Here is a 14,803-nt window from a genome sequence, read left to right as displayed (position 1 = left end):
GCCTCTCATATCCCTGGTTTCTGGGACTTTCTAGAGGTTCCCCCACTCCCCACCCCACACTGCTGCATATTCATTCTCCTGAGCCTCTGGGCTTCTCTCCTATCTCTTCACTACCTGATCCTGTCCTCCTTTTTCCTCAACCTCCTTTCTTCCGAATAAGCCTCAAAGTCCTGCTGCCTCTTGTGATTCTAAGTGGGATGGAAGTGTCCAAAACTTGGCGCTCCCTGTTGCTGAATTGTTTTATGGGTATTTGGAACTCCTTGGCTAATATCCACTTGTCAGTGAGTACATACTATGTATGCCCTTTGGGGTATGGGCTACCTCATGAAGAATGATATATTCTAGTTCCACTTACTGGCCTCCAAAATTCATGATGTCCTCCATTTAATAACTGAGTAGTACTCCATTGTGAACCATCTTTTCTTGTGCCCTCCCCCACCACAGCCTTTAAGCAGGAATTCCAAACCTCAGTGCTAGCCACAACCTCCCCCACCTAGGGCGGTGTTTGGACCAAGGAGAAGTCCATTGTTCTTCCAGATCTACAACTTCCTAAACTAAGCAGGCAACCTTCTGAGCAGTGGGAGCCAACAACCAATACCCGCTGAGCAGCCAAACCAAACCAGTTCTCCAGAACAGACACTGGAAACTTGGGGGAGGGTTTTGCCCCCAACTTTATATTCTGTGTCAGCCACTAAATTTGGGGCCTTGATCAGCAACCATTGTGTTGATTTCATTCTTTTCTCAATGCCTTTCCATCCATCCTCAGCTCCCTTTCCAGGTAATCTGTTCGCTGTAAATCCGGGCAGCATTCATTCATTTTTTTCTAAATTCTTTGTTTACATTCCAAATGCTTTTCTCTTTCCCAGTTCCCCCCTCCCCATATGTTCCATAAGCCCTCTTCTCTCCACCCATTCCCCAATCATGCCCTCTCCCATTTCTCTGTCCTGGTACTCCCCTACATTGCTGCATCAAACCTTTCTAGGACCAGGGCTCTATCCCTACTCCTTCTTGGAAATCATATGATATGCTAATTGTGTCTTGAGTATCAGAGCTCTGGGCTAATTAATATCCACTTATCAGTGATTGCATTCCATGTGTGTTCTTTATGATTGGGTTACCTCACTTAGGATGATATTTTCCAGTTCCAACCATTTGCTTAAAATTTCATGAAATCATTGTTTTTAATTGCTGAATAGTATTTCATTGTTTAAATATACCACATTTTCTTTATCCATTCTTCCATTGAGGGACATCTGGGTTTTTTCCACCTTCTGGCTATTATAAATAAGGCTGCTCTGAACATAGTGGAGCATGTGTCCTTATTTCATGTCAGGGAATCCTCTGGGTATATGCCCAGGAGAGGTATAGCAGGGTCCTCCGGAAGTGTCATGCCCAGTTTTCTGAGGAATCACCAGACTGATTTCCAGAGTGCTTTTACCATCTTACAACCCCACCAACAGTGGAGGAGTTTTCCTCTTTCTCCACATCTTCGCCAACACCTGCTGTCTCCTGAGTTTTTAACCTTAGCCATTCTGACTGGTGTGAGGGGAAATCCCAGGGTTGTTATTATTTGCATTTCCCTGATGACGAAGGATGTTGAACATTTCTTTAGGTGCTTCTCAGCCATTCGATATTCCTCAGGTGAAAATTCTTTGTTTAGCTCTGTACCCTGTTTTTTAAGTGGGAAATTTGGCTCTCTGGAGTCTACCTTCTTGAGTTCTTTGTATAACTTGGATATAAGCCCTGTGTTGGATGTAGTGTTGGTAAAGATCTTTTCCCAATTTGTTGGTTGCTGTTTTGTCCTTTTGAGAGTGTCCTTTGCCTTACAGAAACTTTGTAATTTTATTAGGTCCCATTTGTCAATTCTTGATCTTCCAGCATAAGCTATTGGTGTTCTGTTCAGGAAATTTTCCCCTGTGCCCATGTGCTCAAGGCTCTTCCCCAGTTTCTTTTCTATTAGTTTGAGTGTGTCTGGTTTTATGTGGAGGTCCTTGATCCACTTGGACTTGAACTTAATTCAAGGAGGTAAGAATGGATCGATTTGCATTCTTCTGCATGCTGACCTCCAGTTGAACCAGCACCATTTGTTGAAAAGGCTATCTTTGTTTCCATTGGATGGATTTAGGTCCTTTGTAAAAGATCAAGTGACCATAGGTGTCTTGGTTCATTTCTGGGTCTTCAATTCTATTGCATTGATCTACCTGCCTGTCACTGTACAATACCATGCAGCTTTTAACACTATTGTTCTGTAGTATTGCTTGAGGTCTGGGACACTGATTCCCCTGGGTGTTCTTTGAGAATAGATTTAGCAGCCCTGGGTTTTTTGTTACTCCAGATGAATTTGAAAATTGCTCTTTCTAATTCTCTAAAGAATTGAGATGGGATTTTGATGGGGGTTGCATTGAATCTGTAGATTGCTTTTGGCAAGATGACCACTTTACTATATTAATCCTGCCAATCCAAGAACGGAATATTTTTCCATCTTCTGAAGTCTTCTTAGATTTCTTTTTTCAAAGACTTGAAGTTCCTGTCATGCAGATCTTTCACTTGTTTGGTTAGCATCACAACAAGATACCTCATATTGTCTATGACTATTGTGAAGAGTGTCATTTCCCTAATTTCTTTCTCAGTCTGTTTATCCTTTGAGTATAGGAAGGCAACTGAAGTTGTTTATCAGCTGTAGGAGTTCTCTGGTAGAGGTTTTGGGGTCACTTAAGTATACTATCATAGCATCTGCAAATAGTGATAATTTGACTTCTTCCTTTCCAATTTGTATCCCTTTGACCTCCTTTTGTTGTCTAATTGCTCGATCTAGAATTTCAAGTACTATATTGAATATATATGGAGAGAGAGGGCAGCCTTGTCTAGTCCCTGATTTTAGTGGGATTACTTCAAGTTTTTCTCCATTTAGTTTGATATTGGCTACCGGTTTGCTCTATATTGCTTTTACTATGTGTAGTTATGGGCCTTGAATTCCTGTTCTTTATAAGGCCTTTAACATAAAAGGATACTGAATTTTGTCAAATGTCTTTTCAACATCTAATGAAATGACCATGTGGTTCTTTTCTTTGAGTTTGTTTATGTAGTCGATTACATTGATAGATTTCAGTATATTGAATCATACCTGCATCCCTGGGAAGAAGCCTCCTTGATCATGGTGAATGATCATTTTTATGTGTTCTTGGATTCAGTTGGCAAGAATTTTATTGAGTATTTTTTCACCAATATTCATATGGTCTAAAGTACTCTTTCTTTGTTGGATCTTTGTGTGGTTTGGAAATCAGCGAAACTGTGGCTTCATAAAATGAGTTGGGTAGTGTTCCTTCTGTTTCTATTTTGTGGAATAGTTTGAAGAGAATTGGTGTTATGTCTACTGTGAAGGTCTGATAGAATTCTGCACTAAAACCATCTGGTTCTGTGCTTTTGTTTGGTAGGGAGACTGTCAATGACCACTTCTATTTCTTTAGGGGTCATGGGACCATTTGGATGGTCTATCTGATCCTGATTAAACTTTGGTAGTTGGTATTTGTCTAGGAAATTGTCCATTTCATCCCCATTTTCCAGTTGTGTTGAGTATAGGCTTTTGTGGTAGTATCTGATATTTTTTTAAATCTCCTCAGTTTCTGTTATTTCTCCCTTTTCATTTCTGATTTTGTTAATTTGGATACTGTCTCTGTGCCCTCTGGTTAGTCTGGCTAGAGATTTATCTATCTTGTTGATTTTTTTAAAGAACCAGCTCCTGATTTTGTTGATTCTTTGTATAGTTATTTTTGTTTCTACTTGGTTGATTTCAGCCCTGAGTTTGATGATTTCCTGCTTCCTACTCCTCTTGGGTGTATTGATTGCTTTCTGTTCTAAACTTCTCAGGTGTGCTGTTAAGCTGCTAGTGTATGCTCTCTCCAGCTTCTTTTTGTAGGCACTCAGAGCTATGAGTTTTCCTCTTAGCACTGCTTTCATTGTGTCCCAGAAATTTGGGTATGTTTTGCCTTCATTTTCATTAAATTCTAAATTGGTTTTGCCTTCTTCCTTTATTTCTTCCTTGACCAAGTTATCATTGAGTAGAACATTGTTCAGCTTCCATGTGTATGTGGGCTTTCTGTTGTTTTTGTTGCTAGTGAAGACCACCTTTACTCCATAGTGCTCTGATAGTAGGCATGAGATTAGTTCGATCTTCTTATATCTGTTGAGGTCTGTTTTGTGACCAATTACATGGTCAATTTTGGAGAAGATACCATGAGGTGCTTGGAAGAAGGTATATTCTTTTGATTTAGGATGAAATGTTCTACAGGTATCTATTAAATGCATTTGGTCCAAAACGTCTGTTAATTTCATCCTGTCTCTGTTTCATTTCTGTTTCCCTGATCGGTCTACTGAGAAGAGTGGGGTGTGATGTGAAGCCTTAAGTTTTGGTAAAGTTTCTTTTGTGCTTGAGGGTGCCCTCGTATTTGGAGCATAGATGTTCAGAATTGAGAGTTTTTCCTGGTCGATTTTTCCTTCCATGAGCATAAAATATCCTTCTGTGTCTTTTTTGATGACTTTTGGTTGAAAGTCTATTTTATTCTATATTATTCTTTATTAGAATAGCTACTCCAGCTTGTCTCCTGGGACCATTTGCTTGGAAAACTGTTTTCCAGCCTTTTACTCTGAGGTAGTGTTTGTCTTTGACACTGGGATTCATTTCCTGTATGCAGCAAAATGTTGGGTCTTGGTTATGTATCCAGTCTGTTAGTCTATGTCTTTTTATTGGGGAATTGAGTCCATTAATGTTAAGAGATATTAAGGAATAGTGATTGTTGCATCCTGCTATTTTTGATATAATGTTTTATGTTTGTGTGGTTATTTTCATTTGGTTTGTTGAAAGAAGATTACTTTCTTGCTGTTTCTCATGTGTAGTTTCCCTCGTTTTGTTGGTATTTTCCATTCATTATCCTTTGAAGGGCTAGATTTGTGGAAAGATACTGTGTAAATTTGTTTTTGTCATGAAATACCTTGATGTCTCTATCTATGGTAATTGAAAGATTTGCTGGATATAGCAGTTTGTGTTGGCATTTGTGTTCCCTTAGTGTCTGCATGACATCTGCCCAGGCTCCTCTAGCTTTCATAGTCTCTGGTAAGAAGTCTGGTGTAATTCTGATAGGTCTACCTTTATATGTTACTTTACCTTTTCCCCTTACTGCTTTTAATATTATTTCTTTCTTTAGTATATTTGGTGTTTTAGTTATTATGTGATGGGAGCAATTTCTTTTCTGGACAAATCTATTTGGAGTTCTGTAGGCTTCTTGTATGTTCATGGGCATCTCTTTCTTTAGGTTAGGGAAGTTTTCTTCTATAAGTTTGTTGACAACATTTACTGGCCCTTTAATTTGGAAACCTTCACTCTCTTCTATACCTATAATACTTAGGTTTGGTCTTCTCATTTTTGTCCTGGATATCCTGGATGTTTTGGGTCAGGAGCTTTTTGCATTTTCTTTGACTGTTGTATGAATGCTTTCTATGGTAACATTTGCATCTGAGATTCTCTCTTATATCTCTTGTATTCTGTCGTTGATGCTTGTATCCATGACTCCTGACATCTTTCCTAGGTTTTCTATGTCCTGAATTGTTTCCCTTTGTGATTTCTTTATTGTTTCAACCTCCATCTTTAGATCTTGGATGACTTTGTTTAATTCCTTCACTTGTTTTGTTGTGTTTTCCATTAGTTTTTCAAGGGCTTCTTGTGTTCTCCTGTATTTCTTTAAGGGAGTTATTTATATCCTTCTTGAAGCCCTCCATCAGCCTCATGAGCTGTGATTTTAAATCTAAATCTTGGTTTTCTGGTGTGTTAGGGTATCCAAGACTTGCTGTTGTTGCAGAGTTGGGTTCGGATCATGCCATGTTGCCTTGATTTCTGTTAGTAACATTCCTACATTTGCCTTTTGACATCTGGTTATCTCTGGTGTTACTTGGTCCTGCTGTTTCTGGCTGGTGCTTATCCCTCCTGTGTGCCTGCAAGCCTATCTCAGAAATCCTGGGTGACCAGCTTTCCCCTGGTGCAGATTGCTGTGGGGCTGTCTGCCTCTTGGGTGCAGGTTGGGCCCTGGCAGACCAAGACCCAAGTGATCTTACCCTCAGGTGTTCTCTGCATTCCTGGCTTCAACAACCCACTCAGTCGTAGGAGAGAAGATGTTGGCCTCACCTCTAATTGTGGGAATCAATGCAGAGCAGATATATCCCCTAGCTGTGGTGGTGCTGTCCAGCTCCTGGGAATAGGTGGGACCCTGGTGGGCTGTGTCCTAAGAAGTCTTCTATTCTGGTAATCCCTGCACACCTGTCTGCTCCCTACATAGTCACAAGATCAAAAATGGAGGTGCCTCATCTCTAAACGTGGAACTCCTAACTGCCTCCCTACAGGGCAGATGACTCCTGGTAGGGTAGGTGCCCAGCTGGCTGTGGTGCTGCTGAGCTACTGAGTGCAGGCTTTATTCTTTTTTAATTTTTCATGAAATTCTATGTAAAGTGTTCTTAATGGAGTATTTCCTTCAGTGATTAGCAGAGTAAGTTTTTAGGCACATTCATCTTCTTCTCCCTGAGAATATGGCACAGGATGAAAAACATTCTCTGAAAAGGAACACTCCTCCACTGCTGGTGGGGTTGCAAATTGGTACAACCACTCTGGAAATCAGTCTGGTGGTTCCTCTGAAAACTGGGCACCTCACTTCCAGAAGATTCTGCTATACCACTCCTGGGCATATACCCAGAAGATTCCCCAGCATGTAATAAGAATACATGTTTCACTATGTTCATAGCAGCCCTATTTATAATTGCCAGAAGCTGGAAAGTACCTAGGTATCCCTCAACAGAAGAGTGGATGCAAAAAATGTGGTATATTCAGCCATTAGAAACAATGAATTCATGAAACTCTTAGGCAAATGGATGGAGCTGGAGAACATCATACTAAGTGAGGTAACCCAGACTCAAAAGATGAATCATGGTATACACTCACTAATAAGTGGATATTAGCCTAGAAAACTGGAATACCCAAAACATAATCCACACATCAAATGAGGTACAAGAAGAAAGGAGGAGTGGCCCCTTGTTCTGGAAAGACTCAGTGAAGCAGTATAGGGCAAAACCAGAACAGGGAAGTGAGAAGGGGTGGGTGGGAGAACAGGGGGAGTGAAGTGGGCTGATGGAACTTTTGGGAATGGGGGTCTAGAAAAGTAGAAATCTTTTGAAATGTAAATAAAAATGTATCAAATAAAAAAAAGCATTATCTGATTTAAATACCCCACACTTGCCAGGACACACACCTGGACAAATCATTTTGAAATCTCGACCTGAGAGATGTGGTGAACGTAGATCTATGTCTCGTCCTTCTCTCATACCTCTTAGTGCTTGGACATTTTGTATTGAAAATGTGAACCTAACCATTCCAAGGGATAATCAAGGAGAAAGAATTATTGTACATATGTGGTGTAAAACATCCAGATACATCAGGAAGCATCTTGAGCAGGTCTAGAAGGTAGTACATGGCCAGTGGACTGAATGGGCCATGAGAAGAGAGAGGAGGTAGAGTGAGAGAAGCAGAGAAGAAGGAGGAGAGAGGACAACTAACAGAAGCAAGAAGACAAAGTGCCAAGAGAATGACCAAGAGAAGGAGAGGAAGAGAAGAATAGAGCATGAGCACATGGTGAACGTATCTGGCTTTAAAGGAAAGAGAAGCAAGGGAAAATGAATAAGGCCTATGGACTACAGAGGTTTAGGGTAGGGAACTGGGATGAGAACTCTAAGAGTGACTTGCAATGCTGTGAGAGTCTGGCAGCCAGAATCTGCTTTGGTTTATCAATAGGCATTTTAGTTAGCCATTTGTCCTGAGTGTCTTTGGGAACAAAGGAGTTTGATGTGCTGAAACAGTCTGGAATGCTTGGGTGATAGGAATGGCGCTCCAGGGGCAAGGCCGTGCAACTTGCTTATACTTTACTAGCACTGAAGTTCCTTCTGCATGTCTATCTGACATAACTTCTCTGCTCCAAGTACTGACATAAAAGTTCAGCCCTGATTCCTAATTGATTCCTTGGATAGCTCGTTTAATTTTAACTTCTTGTTTTGCTAAGTTTTGTATTGTTTCTGACAGGAAGATTACTATAAGTTACTTTAGACCCTTGTGGAGGGAAAACAGTTCAAGGCCTAGATTAGGTGGGCAAAAGGGACACACACATGGCTCAGGAAGTGGGAACTGTCTCATGTGAACACTGTTCCTCCTGTAAGCTACTACTGAGTCTCTCTTTTTACTGATACCACCTCACTGTCTTATATACTTTCTTCATTTAGCATGCATCAACCTTCTTTGCAAAGGATAAATGCTATACCTCTGTATGTATGCATCATGCTGTGTGCGTGGAATTGTTTGTTGCTAGACATTTGGAATGATTTAATCTTTCAGCTGTTTTGGAAGGTTCTGCTATGGAAGTGACTAAGGAAGTATCAATTCAAGACCCTAATTTTAATTACTTTTTTTAAAATTTGTTTTTTTTTTTTTTGAGACAGTGTTTCTCTGTGTAGCCCTGGCTGTCCTGGAACTCACTCTGTAGACCAGGCTGGCCTCAAACTCAAGTCCGCCTGCCTCTGCCTCCCAAAGTGCTGGGATTACAGGCGTGCACCACCATTGCCTGGCTTTTCAATTACTTTTTAATTATGCTAAGAAGTGGAATTGGTGGATGAAACAGCACTTTCTCTTCCACATGAAAACGTATTTTATATACATAGGACAATACACTATAAGAACATCTCCAGAAAGGTATTTATAATAGCAAAAAATTAATAAAGCATAAGAAATGTCTTAGATTACAAAAAAGAAATGTCTTAGAAGATTCATTTCTTATAGGAATGAAATTATTAAAATATATTCTACACATCAAGGAGGAATATACATTTATTCCATAGAAGAAACCATACAACACAAGAATGACCATGGCAATATAAGTATAGAGTGTAAATTGGTAATATTGCACCAACTGTAAGAACAGTCATTATTCCATGGCAATATTTACTATAAAACTATAATCCTTTATTAGTGTGGGTTTTTCTAACTAGCATACATAGTATTAGGTTTCATTCTGACATTTTCAAACAAATTTATTTTTGACTCTCCTCTTGCAAATTTCTTCAGCAGTCCCTTCAACACCTTTTTGCACCTCTGTGTATCCTGTATAATACTATTCACTTCATTGACACATATGCTCTGTATATTATTCTCCCTTTGATTCCTCAAAATGTCTTTTGTCTCTATCTTTTGGTCTCCCTTTAGCCCATAACTTTTTTGTCTCCACGTACATTCATATGACCATGTCCCTATTTAACAAACAACATGTGACCTTGGTTTTTCCTGAGTCTGTTACCTTTCTGAATTGTTTGCAAGTGATCTAGTTCCTGAAAGTAAAGATACCATACATCCATTATCTGCTGATGAACACCTAGGAGGGGCATCACTTATTTGTTATTGTGTATAAGGCAGCAGCTTACATGGATGTGCAAGCATCTCAGTGGTAGGACATAGAGTCCTTTGGGTGCATGCCCAGAAATTATATGGCTGCATTATATGGTAATTCTATATTTAATTTCTTGAGAAATCTTTGTTTTATTTCTATAAGGAATGTAGCACTTTGTCATCCCACCAGTATAGAATGAGGATTACTTTTCCCCCACACCATTGTCAGCATTTGTTCTCATCTATTCTCTTGATGATAATCATTCTAAGGTGTGCTATGTATTGTCAAAGTGTTTATAATTTGCATTTCCTGGAAAGGTATTTATGTTGAACACTTCTCAAATGCTTTTACTGTACTTCTGGGTTTCTTTATAGTGGAATCTCTGCCCATTTCATCAAATAATTTGATGACTGGAATTTCATTAATTGACTGATTACTGTTTAATCTTTATTTTCCCCTATCAATTCTAAGTATTAAGCTCGTGATTAAAGTGCAAAAGTCAATGTTTTCCTCCTACTCTGCAGGTTATATTTTCATTCCACACTTACTGTCCCATAAAATGCAGAAAGCTTTTAATTTTACAAAGTTCTACTAGTTAATTCTTGGTGCGTTCCCTATTCTCCTGAGTGCAGTTGCCTCAACCTGTATCTTGTTTTGCTAATATTTTCCTCTGAGAGTTTTAGTATTTCATCTTTTGAAAAATGTAATTCTTAAAAAAGTTATTAATTTTTGTGCAATGTGAGGGAATATAAACATAATACTGTTTTCTGCAAGTGATTATCCATTTTACAAAAAGTTATTCAGGATCAGAAGTTCTGACCACCAAATCCAACTAAACATTCAAGTAAACATGATCGTGTGTTCTCAAATTGTCCTGAGAACTGCTGAAGTTCAACAGAGCAAATGACAGGGAAACTCAGACTCCTAATGTATCTATTTTATGAAAAACTCGTCCTTTCTTGGCTTTCGTTGGATTCTTTCATATCTGCTTATGTTTGTATCATTATAATTGGAACTGGGTTATAATTTACCCATTATTTTTAAAGAAAATCAATACTAACTTGAATAGTTGCTAGGCATGTGGCAAAATAAGGACTCCTGGGCTTTAACCCCTGTTTTATTCATTTGAATTTGCTTTGATTAATATCTGTTTATACAGTATGTGATGATCTCTCATCACAACTTTGATTTACATCCACTCATAGTGTTACCTTAATTTGTGATGTTGAGCCTGATTTTGCATACATTTTGGAAAATGTAAATTTTCGAAAATATAAATATAAATTTATAGGAAAATTTTCCAAGTGTAGAATTCATCTTTCTTATCTTTTGTTTTAGTTTTCTTCTTATTATTTTTTAAATTTTCTATATTCTTTGTTTACATTCCAAATAATTTCCCCTTTCCTGGTTCCCCCCTCCCAATAAGTCCCATAAGCCCTCTTCCCTCCTCCCATTCCCCAATCACCCCCTCCCATTTCTCTGTCCTGGTACTCCCCTACAATGCTGGATCAAGTCTTTCCAGGATCAGGGTCTTCTACTTCCTTCTTCTTGGGAATCATTTGATATGTTAATTGTGTCTTGAGTATTCAGAGCTTCTGGGCAAATTAATATCCATCTCTCAGTGACTGCATTCCATGTGTATTCTTTTGTGATTGGGTTACATCACTTAGTTTTCTTCAAATACAGTTTCAAATATTTTTGTTGGGTAGATGGATAAACCAGTGTTTATGAGTGCATATTACTATTACCTTGGATTTGAGTTCAGTTCTTACTTTCAATCAATGACTCACAACCATCTTCAAATCCAGATACAGTAGACTGCAATATTCTGGGCCCTACTAGCTCTCACACTCACATACAACCAACCCCAGCACACACACATAATTTAAAACAAAATAAATATTAAAATGAAATATGTTTTATAAATTCTGAGGATTTAATACATCTTTCTAAGTCCAACTTTCAAATATTTTCTGTTGGGTTTTATTTTGGTGAAATTTGAATTCTGTTTCTTCTAAATTTATGAAATAATAGCATGTCTTAAAAAATTCTTTCTTTGAAAATAGACGCCAAATCATTGTGTTTTGTCAAAAGAAATGAAAATGTTAATCATTTGGGAGGCACGTTATTAGAGACAGGGTTTTGCTTTATAATTCATTTGCTGTCCTGGAAATAACACTATAGAGTAGGCTAGCCTCAAATTTATATGTTTGTCTGCCTCTACCTCTTGATTGCTATGTTAAAAGTCATTCAACAACTTGGGCAGTGAAAACATTTTTTCTTCAGTAAATATATCCCAAACTTTCCATTTAAAAATAGAGAATATTTACTTTGATAAGGAGTAAAGCTTTAAATATTATTCAATGGGAAAGCTATATAAATACAATGAGGTAATAAATGTATTATTTTAGCTAACATCATACAATAATGCAATCTTTAATGTATTTCTAGGATCTCATATCAATAATAAATTTATTTTCTTCTTTATTAGAATGAAAATTGCATTTGAAAATAAGACAAATCTGTGACCTACAGATTGGGAAAAATCTTCACTAACCCCACATCCAATAGAGGGCTAATTTCCAAAATATATAAAGAACTCAAGAAACTAATCACCAAAACACCTAACAACCCAATCAAAAATTGGGAATTGAGCTAAACCAAGATTTCACAACTGAAGAATCTCAAATGGCTAGAAGCACCTAAAGAAATGTACAAAGTCCTTAGTGATCAGAGAAATGCAAATCAGAATGACTCTAAGATTCCACCTTACACCAATCAGAATGGCTAAGATCAAAACCACAGGGGACAATGCATGTTGGAGAGGATGTAGAGAAAGAGGAGCCACTGCTGGTGAGATTGCAAACTGGTACAACCACTCTGGAAATCAATGTGGAGGTCCCTCAGAAAATTGGAAATAGATCTACTCAGCAATACCACTCTTGGGAATATACCAAAAAGATGCCCCACCATGCCACAGGTGCACATGCTCCACTATGTTCATAGTGGCATTATTTGTGATAGCCAGAAGCTGGAAACAACCCAGATGTCCCACGACAGAAGAATAGATACAGAAAATGTGGTTCATTTACACAATGGAATATCACTCAGCTATTAAGAATGAGGACATCTTGAATTTTGCAGGCAAATAGATGAAACTAGAAAATATCATGCTGAGTGAGGTAACTCAGACCCAAAATGACAAGCATGGTATGTGATCACTAATAAGTGGACGTTAAAAAGTAGAGAGTTCCTGAGATATAGTCCACATTACTCATAAAGTACTCACTTCAAGCTGAAGTGCCCAGGTGAGGACGCCTCTGTCCTACTTGGGAGGGAGAATAAGCCAATCACAAATGGGGATGGAGGGAGGGATCTGGAAAGGATCTGGAAGGAAAGTAGACGGGGGTGGGGGGGAGTGAGTGGAGGGAGAGGGGAACATGATCTGGTATTGGGTGAGGGAAAAGGACTGAAGCCCTGAGGGACAGCAGAAAGAGTGGAAACAGGCAATCTCGGGAGATAGGAGGTTGGGGAGACCCTCCAGAATGTACCAATGACCAGGGAGGTGAGAAACTCTTAGGACTCAAAAGGAGGGACCTTAGATGAAATGACTGACAGTAGGGAGAGGGAACCTCAAGGGGTGGTCCCAAGACACAATTACTGAGGCTATGGAGCACTCACAAAAAGGAACCAAGCATGACAGCACTCCAGAAGACTCCACAAGCAGGTGAAAGATCCATATGCAGATATGTTCACTCAACCAATGGACAGAAGCAGCTGACCCTCGTTGTTGGATTAGGAAAGGCTGAAAGAAGCAAGCTGAGGAGAAGGGCAATCCTTTAGGAGGACCAGCAGTCTCGTTTAATCACGACCCCTGAGATCTCTCAAACACTGGACCACCAAACAGGCAACATACAGCTGGTGCTGATATGAGGTCCCCAACACACATACAGTAGAGGACTGCTGGGTCTGTATTCATTCAGAGGTGATGCACCTAACCCTCAAGAGACTGGGGGCCCCAGGGAGTTTAGAGGCCAGTGGGGTGAGGGGTGGAGACATCCATGTGGAGTCAGGGGCGTGGGGAGGAGGTAGAGGTGGATGGGGTGGGGGGAATAAAATATGGAGTGTAAAAAATTAATTAATAAAAACAAAATGTAACTAAAAAAATAAAATAAAAAATAAATGGGAATTTAAAACAAAAAGAAAAGATTGCACTGGGAATTTTCCTCTTCTCCCAGATTATGGTGAGAACGCTTAGCAATTCCTCAATACTATTTTGTCATTTTGAAATTCACTGGAAAACATTTAATGCCCAAGGACCTGATCATAGAGCACTTGACTCTTGTCAATTGCCTGTTTATCATCTCAAGACACTCCACAGACACTGTTAGATTATGAATTAAAAGATTTCCTGATTTTTTGGATGTAAATTGATAATGCATATTTACCAAATAACCAGGGGGATGTCCCTTTATACAATGTGTCTATTGAGTTGCTCTAAGCAATCACAATCAGCCCCAGCAACTCCAGAAGAATGATGCTTAAACACAGAGCTCCAAGTACCTCAGTCCCTCCTGCTCACTTAGCTGGAATGTGCATTTATTTCTAAACATCTTGACTCCTACAAAAGTGTCAGGTCCAAGTTACAACAAAAATACGACTCACAGGATGAGTTATGGTTACTCTTTATGGTTTGCTTCAGGTAATTTTGAAACTGCACTGTATGTGCTCTTCTTGTGCTTCTGTGATGGACTGTGTCTGGGTTTCCTGATCTGTTCAAGTGTCTCCATGGTGAGTATGCTCTACAGGCCTAAGAAACAAGTCATTCATGTTTACAATGCTCAAGATTTTTTAAAAATCTCTCTTGAAAACATGAAAACTACCCTCATCCTGGTGTTCACTTTTGTCCTTTCTTATTCATTCTCCTCCGTTGTGGCTGCCATTACAACCTACTCTAAATATCCGATGCTACAGGGAGTAAGTGTATTTACACTTCTAGAAATAAACTTTCCTATATTTTGCCCTTTTGTTCTCATCAGCAATATAAAGGCTAGTTCCAGCCTCTTTCTACCCTGCTTTCATAATAATTAGCTTTCTCAAAGAAAAGCATGAGACTTCATTGTCTGGTTTTTTTTTTGTACACTGGCATAAGATTTTGTATGTGGTGCAATGTTAGCACAGCATTTTGAAAATATAAATCTTTCTATATCTGATGTCTATATCATGTAGATTAGTTATTTTATCATGGTCATTCCACAAAGTTTTACTATCAAATGTTGAGCAATTTTTGAACATATATATACAGGATTATTATTTTATACAAAATGGTATGTGTT

At 38.8% G+C, this 14,803-nt stretch overlaps 1 pseudogene; it reads left to right on the top strand.

Annotated features, from left to right (window-relative positions):
• LOC127676045 (vomeronasal type-1 receptor 4-like) overlaps window positions 1–14,558 on the top strand; it is a 41,259-nt pseudogene extending 26,701 nt beyond the window's left edge.
• Window positions 14,559–14,803: the final 245 nt, after the last annotated feature.

This window comes from Apodemus sylvaticus (assembly GCF_947179515.1).
Source record: "Apodemus sylvaticus chromosome 5 unlocalized genomic scaffold, mApoSyl1.1 SUPER_5_unloc_1, whole genome shotgun sequence".
Classification (NCBI taxonomy): Eukaryota; Metazoa; Chordata; class Mammalia; order Rodentia; family Muridae; genus Apodemus; species Apodemus sylvaticus.
This window is presented reverse-complemented; position numbering and strand designations above follow the sequence as displayed.